Genomic DNA, 7,811 nt, shown 5'->3' on the forward strand with positions numbered 1-7,811 from the left:
TTTAATACAGCCATTAGGCACAGCCACTGTGCCTACCTGCTCCCCCTGAGTGACAGAGCTGCCTAAATATAGCAGGGACAGCTCTTCAGTGTGAAAAGGAGGGAGGATGTACATGGGAGAGGGAGTGGTGACGTCTGGACTTACCGGACACAGACATCTCCCCACACCGGCGGTAGGGGATGTGCACTCTGAACTGAAGCAGTGCCACCACAAACACTCAGTGCCTGCCCTGACACCACGGGACAACCCCAGCAAACACAGTGTCACATGTTAAGCAGCCCCATAAGTTTTAAGATAAAGGGGTTTGGGGGTGGGGGGGAGGGGAAACTTCTGATGCAGCAGCAAAGCTTCGTTAAGGAAGCACAGGTGGCCTCTCCAGGTTGATGTGCACCGTGTAAAACTGGAAAGAGGCAGCAAAATAAATCAGGAGGCACGATCTTGGGAGTCTGGTGACCAAAGAAACATCTCCCAGGTCTGTGATTCAGCAAAAGGAGAAAGAATAAATAAATAAAAAGAGGGAGTAAAGCGGCAACAGCCATCAGAATGTGTGTGTAGGGGGGGAGGAGATGAAAATAGCAGCCAAGTGTCACCTTGATCCACTCCAACAAAGACTTCTGCAACAGTGACAAGTTGCTAGGTGACATCGCCCTGCTATTTCGGGTGCGTGTCGTTGCGCTGCGTGGTGAGCCCCTCCGGAGCATCTCCCAGCGCCTGGTGCTCCGCGCCGGCGGGGAAGCCAGCGCCAGCCTGCCAAAGGAGCTTCCGAAACAGGGAGGGCTCTTGAAATCAGAGCTTCACACGTCTTGCAAGGACAACGCTTTCCTGTGGATTCAAATATAGATAGGAGCAGATGGGTAAGAATTATTGGCAGTAGCTTCATTCCTTCCTGGTGCTGTGCAATATTGATGCAGGCTGAGGATGTACAGACCTCCCTTGGTGCCTTCTGCTGCTCCTCTCCCCATCACCTGATTATCCCCCATCAGGCAGCAGATACTTGGCACAAATACTGAGAAAGAGGAGGGTAAAAAATACCCCAAACCTGAGGAGAAAGGCTGATCTACTACAATTTTGTCAATGCCCTCTGCCCCTCAAGAAGATGCTCCGGACATTCACTCAGGGCCAGCGCTGCCCTGAGAGCTGGGCAAAGGGCCAGAGAGCTTAGATTGACTCACAGGGCATGCATGCTACTTCCAAGGCTAGCAGATAAGAAACACACCTAATATGTTTTATTGTAATTAGCGTGGCTTGTAAAGAAAAGAAGAAGGAAAAACTGTACCACAAAATAATGCCATTTGCCTGGTGATAACGGAAACTGGTTTCCTCTCTGGCCGCGGAGACCGCGGCACTCGCACGTGGCTGTGAGGAATCACAGAGTCATAGAATTGTAGGGGTTGGACCCCCCTGCCAAAGCAGCTCCCTAGGACAGATCACTCAGATAGGCGTCCAGGTGGGTCTTGAATATCTCCAGAGGTGGAGACTCCACCACCTCCCTGGGCAGCCTGTCCCAGGGCTCCCTCACCCTCACTGGGGAAAAGTTCTTCCCCATGTTGCTGTGGAACTCCCTGTGCTCCAACTTGCAGCCATTGCCCCTTGTTCTGTCCCCACAGACACTGAAAAGGGGCTGCCCATTTCCCCCTGCATCCCCTGCTTCAGATAATTATAGACTTTAATTAGGTTCCCCCTTAGTCTTCTCTTCTCAAGGCTGAAGAGTCCCAACTTACTCAGCCTTTCCTCACAGGGGAGATACTCCAGGCCCCTAATCATCTTCATGGCCCTTCTTTGGAATCTCTCCAGGAGATCCCTGTCTTTTTATGCCAAGGAGCCCAGAACTGGACACAACACTCCAGGTGGGGCCTGACCAGGGCAGAGTAGAGGGGGAGGATCCCCTCCTGTGACCTGCTGGCTACACTCCTCCGGATGCACCCCAGGATCCCATTGTCTCTCTCAGCCCCCAGGGCACACTGCTGGCTCATGGCCACCCTGTCATCTACCAAGACCCCCAGGTCCTACACCACTGAGCTCTTCTCCAGCAGGTCATCCCCCAGCCTGTACTGATACAAATGGTTGTTCCTTCCCAGGTGCCAGACTCTCCACTTGCTTTTGTTGAACCTCATCCTGTTTCTCCCTGCCCAGCTCTCCAGCCTGTCCAGGTCTCTCTGGATGGCAGCGCAGTGTCCTGCCTGAAGGGAGACACAGTCGTACACGATGGTTTGGTCATTCAAAGGGCTCCACTAAACCCCATGGGTTTGCTTTCCCCAGGACAAGTTTTGTCACCCTCAAGAAGACACTGCAACAGCATCATGATGGGCCCTGACAAACACCCCTTAGTACAGGCCACAGCCAGGTAGTTGAGACCGGTAATAGGTGCAAGGACTTCAACAGACACCCCTGATTGCCTTGTGACACCAAAAGCCAGGCTTCCAGGCTCTCAGGAACACGTGGTTGTGTTTGACTCTACATGGAGCCCAAACTGTTAAAATAAAAATACGCTGCCTGACTCATCCCCACACCCCACCACTTGAGTTCTGTCCCATCACGCAGCCAGCACGCAATCGTAATTAAAGCACTGGAGGCTATTTATGGCTTCATTGACTTTTTAAAGGGACTTGTGTTTGGGGGTTGTGCTTTTCTGTAGTTTGTTTGGTTTTTAAATTATCATTCCTGCCTTCTCCTGTGCTTTCATGTGCCTGGTTGGCACCAAACCCTCTGCTCCTCCTGAAGGCAGGGGGAATTCCAGATGCCCACCACCTCACCTGATCATAGAGTCACAGACTGGTCTGGGTTGGGAGGGACCCCAAGGATCACAGAGCTCCAACCCCCTGCCACAGGCAGGGACACCAACCTCCAGGCCTGGAGCTACACAAGGTTACCCAGGGCCCCATCCAACCTGGCCTTGAACGCCCCCAGGGATGGGGCACCCACCCCCTCTCTGGGCAGCCTGTTCCAGCTCCTCACCACTCTCTCTGCAAAGAATTTCCCCCTAGTATCTCCTCTAACCCTTTCCTCCTTCAGCTTCACTCCATCCCCCTTGTCCTGCCAGTGTCTGCCCTTTAACAAGTCCATTCCCCTCCTGTTCCTCTGCTCCCTTCAGGGACTGGAAGGCTGCAATGAGGTCCCCCCACAGCCTTCTCTCCTCTTCTCCAGGCTGACCCAGCCCAGCTCCCACAACGAGCCACACAACAATTTCAAAAAGAAATTTCAAGAGAGACAAAAGTGCTGTGTGAAGGGAAAAAAACCCACCCCAAAAGGGCAAGAGCCTCAGATAAGGCACTTCACCCACCTCCAGAGTGACAACGCTGTGCCAGCTGCACCAAGGACATGGTGCAATAGCTTTACACCCTGAGGAAGGATGCTGGGGCACTGCAGAGCTGCTGTGCAGGAACTTACAGCGTGGTTTTACTTGCAGTGTGTAAAGCAACCCCACCTCAAAGTCTCACTGCCCCCAGCATGCACACTAAGCCTCCCTGGCTTCCCTCTCCTTAAACTGGAGGTAAAATGAGACTAACTAATTGTTTCCCAGGAGAACAGGCAGGGGCTGAAGGGAGCTGACCCAGCGGTAGCACCAGGGGGGTTCATGCTCTCAGAAACCAGGAGGGAGGATTTTGGGCAGGCTTTTCTCCAGGGGCAGTCTCCTCCAGTGACTCAGAGCTTCTATTTGCTTTTTTTCCTCTCCCAACTCCAGATCCACTGCTTATCTTTCTTGTCCTGTCTAAAAAGAAGTCAAACCTCCCCATTTGTGTGCCTGAACAGCCCCCTGCTGTGATTTTTCACCTTCTGAAATTACAGTTCCAAACAAGCTTTTAATTTCCCCCCCTCCCCTTCCCATTACCAGCTCTTTGTACCCTGGCATACATGGCACACTGCTCCTGGCCTCTTCTTTGGAACTGGGCTCAGATTAATTAACAAGAAATAGGTTTTCCTTGATTACAGCCCTAAAGCCCTTCTCCTTCCACAGATTCAAACCAGATCTTGCCTTCTGGGTGGTGGTTGTGCTGTTGCAGTGGCATTTGATCTGTGTTAGTGGGTAATGGAAATTTTAACACCTATTTAAATGAACTGGTTTTGTGTTGGACTGAGTCACAACTGGGGTTTCTTTGTTTTGGAGGTGGTTTTTGATGGAAGTGAAGGAGGACTAGAAAGCTTCTAGTGAAACCAGATGTCAACTGTGCCAGTCCCAGTCTAGATGGTGGGCAAACCCCCCAGAGGCCACACTCTGGAGAGCAGACACGTGGGGAAAATCAAGCAAAGGAGCAAGTGAAACAACCTCAAGCTCCACTTTATAGATAAAAAGTGAAGAGTCCCTGGTGTCAGAGCCATTATCTGCTGCAGCCCCTCAGCGACCCCACTGCTGGCAGGACTTGAGAGTGGAAAAGCACATCCCTGCTCTAGCAAAAAGTCCATGTTGGTCCCTTCTCCTGGCTTTCACGAGGCTATGAAAGCATTTTGGACTCACTGCTCACAGGACACTGAGAATCAGACAGGCTGGAGGGGTGCTGCACACCCTGCACTACCCACCTGCAGCATCCTTGGTGTGGTTTGCACTTGCACATAACCCAACATCACCACTGGCAGTTATCACAGCTTCTCAGCAGAGCTTCAGCTGGAAGCCCCAAGCTCAACGCTGGATTCTGTAACTCCTGGAGAGGTTTGGGGAGGAGAAGGAGGAAAAAAAAAAGGATGGGTGTGGAGGACATCTCTCTCCCCAGTACTTCTACACATACAGGCTTTTTATCTCAGCATTCTACAGTCATTGCTCTTTCCAGAAACCCTTGACTGGCTCGACACTGCACACTGCCCAGGTTGCTGATTCAGGCTTGACTATAGTGCTTTAATTAAGTAACCTGCTCTCTGGAGCTCACAGAGAGTTCATCTGGAGAATAACTCTGGCAACAAATTTTTCATCTACAGAGAGAGCTGGGATTTTCCTGCCCCAGTTCACCACTTAGGAGCCTAGACTGCTTGTTGATGAATTCCCTTATCCCTCACCCAGTTCATCTGGTTTTACCTCTCCAAACCAGAACCTGCACTCCTGGGTGGGATGGCTGGGGAGTCCTTTCTACCCTTGCCCCAGGGTTTGGACCCCATGGCTTGTGCCATGGATTCAGCAAGGTGGTCCTGCTCCATCACTGCTTGCCTGCTGCTAGACCCCCCCAAAACAGTTGGAAGAGACAGGACATTCCTCCACACCACTCTTAGTGAGATTGTTACCAAGACCCAACCCTTTGAGATTCCTAAAGCCACACTGCTCAGTCTCTGCATGCAGAGGGAGCTGTGGCAAGCACTTGGTGCACATCTGAGAAGATTTGCAGGCTAAACACCTTGAAGGCTTCAACAAGCTGAACATCCAGAACTAACCAAAGACAACTAGTGTCCATGGAATCCTTTACGAGAGTGCTTGCTGCAAGCTATAGACCAACAGCAGCACTGCTGGTGTCTTCCCAGTGCTCAATGGGATTTGTGAAAGCAAAAAGAAAAAGAAGTAGAAAAGAGGAGAAGGAAAGGAGGAGGCTGGAGGAGAAGACAAACCACTGCCTTTGGAAATGCTTGAAGTCACACATTCTGGAAGGAAAAGAAAGAACATGCCTCCTGCCAGGGATCCAGCTTCACATCCTTCAGTAGTGATAACAGGAGAAGCCTTGTAAGGCTCTACTGCAGGGGACAAGGGAGGAATAAGAGCCACTAATCCTCCTGACTGTCACCATCTCTGTCTCACCCTGTCACTGCACAACACTGGCATTGCCTCTCACTTTCCATAAACACCCCTTGTTTCTGTATTTGTGTACTACTATCCCCTACCAGCACAGATTTACCTTGTGTCTTTCTCTCCTCATCTCAATTGGACGTTCCAGCATCATTTCTTTCTATAACAACAGCACATTTTATAAGGAAAAAAGACACCCCCACCCCCTCCAACCACTGAATTAAGTTGCTGCTGAATCCTCCTTGGCAGTAGCACCGGGCTCATTTGACAAAGTGAGTCATTTGAATGATTTGAAGTCTTACACGTTTATGGAAATTACCCAATGCCTCTCACAGGGTGTAGGAAGAGGAGCTGCACCACGCTGCACCCAGAGGCACAACCCAACCCAGCTCCCTGACAGCCACCACACCGGGCACTCTGCTCCCCTCCTAGGGTGTCAGCTTGGCCTTTCAAGCTTCCAATGAGCCCTGCAGAGAGATGTTCTGTGGGCTCAGCCTCTTTGTTTTCTCCCAGTCCTCTCACACCTATGTGGTTCTTGCTGTGGCAGTGGAGTTACTGCCAATTCACACTGGGCCGCTCTGTGCGAAGCAGCAGATGCTCCATGACTCATGCAGTGCTTACAGACACAAGTTATGGATAACAGCACAATAATTAACAATACCAAATGTCATTTCTAACTTCCAAACATGCAGCTGTTAATGCCCAGGGCACAGACCCATGTTCATTTAGGGGGCAGTGTTCACTCCTACAACCAGCCCTCTGGCGGTTCCCTCACAGGCTCCTGGTGCTGTTGGGCACAGTGCAGGTTCCCCAGGAGTCCCTGCAAAGGGGAAGAAGGTTCCAAGCTCCTGCCCTGATTGCAGAGTGCACTGGAAATCAAAGGCTGCCTGCAAAGAACTGAGCACAGTGCAGTTGCAAAACAAAAGGGAAGAGTAAAGGATGCCAATGGGCATCTATCATTGAGAGGCTTTTGAGTGACTTCTGAGCGTCAGAAAGGGCCAAGTGTTCAGAAGAGAGAGACAACTAACTCTGGCTTTGGAAAAAACAAACATGGGAGGAAAACTAATGACCACTGTCAGCGTGGCTAAGAGCTAAATCCCCCAAGTAAGCAGTTCTAGTCCAGCTAAGATACAGCACAAGTCAAACTGATGAGAGCAGGGGTGCACTGCAGCCCCACAGTAAACAGGCTTCAAAGTGCTCACAGGCAGAGGTATTCCCTGTGACTAAAGCTTTGCTTTAATTGTCACATAGACATGCCAGTGAGGACCTAAGATGCGAGAGAAACCAAAGCTGGAATGTTCCCCGTGGTGGCAAGGTCAGGCTTGCCCCAGAATGGCTTTCCCGTGGCCAGGCTGCTCCTCCAGCAGCCACGGCGCCGGCTCCGCAGCAAGGCAAGGACCGAGTGCCATCTACCGGGCTGCAGTCTGGTCTCTGCTGCACACGGCTGTGCTGAGCACAGGCAGCCCAACCTTTCTTAAAACTGCTGCCTCAGGCACAGATCACCAGGTAAGATGATGTAGCAGGAATGTTTCAGTTGCAGACTAGGTGCAAGTCCTGACAACAGGACCTGGTGAGCCAAGGCAGCTGCTGGAAGGGGCCTGAACTGAGCAGCAGTGTGACTGACTGGTGAGAAGGGACTCCTCCTGCTGCACCACAGCCCAGGCACCACCAGCCCAGGGCAGGTACCCACACACCAGAGCAGCTCAGCAGCAGGCACTGCCACACACCATCTGGGCCACTGGACATAGAAACACTGTTAGTGAACACCAGATAGTGACTGCTATGATCCTGGTTATACACCAGGTGAGCAGAGCAAGAGGGAAGCAGCAGCTCTGTTTTCAGGTGCTGGAGTGCTGTGCCCCACCACATTGGGGCTATCAGTTCAGTATAAAGCACATTTTATTGCCAGCAATGCTGCACAGAGGAGCTCAGTGTGCCCGTTGAGGCAGTCAGGAATCCAGAGCTAGCCAGAGACAGACCTTAGAAAAAAATCAAAACCAGTGTCTACCAAGCCTTGGAGGAGCTTCACAAAGCCTCAGAGGTAGCAGGTCATACAAGCAACATGAAAGAAAACAGGTAAAACCAAACCCAAACCTCTGAAATCCAGTTG

The sequence above is a fragment of the Gallinula chloropus genome (assembly GCF_964237585.1).
Source record: "Gallinula chloropus genome assembly, chromosome: 15".
Taxonomy (NCBI): Eukaryota; Metazoa; Chordata; class Aves; order Gruiformes; family Rallidae; genus Gallinula; species Gallinula chloropus.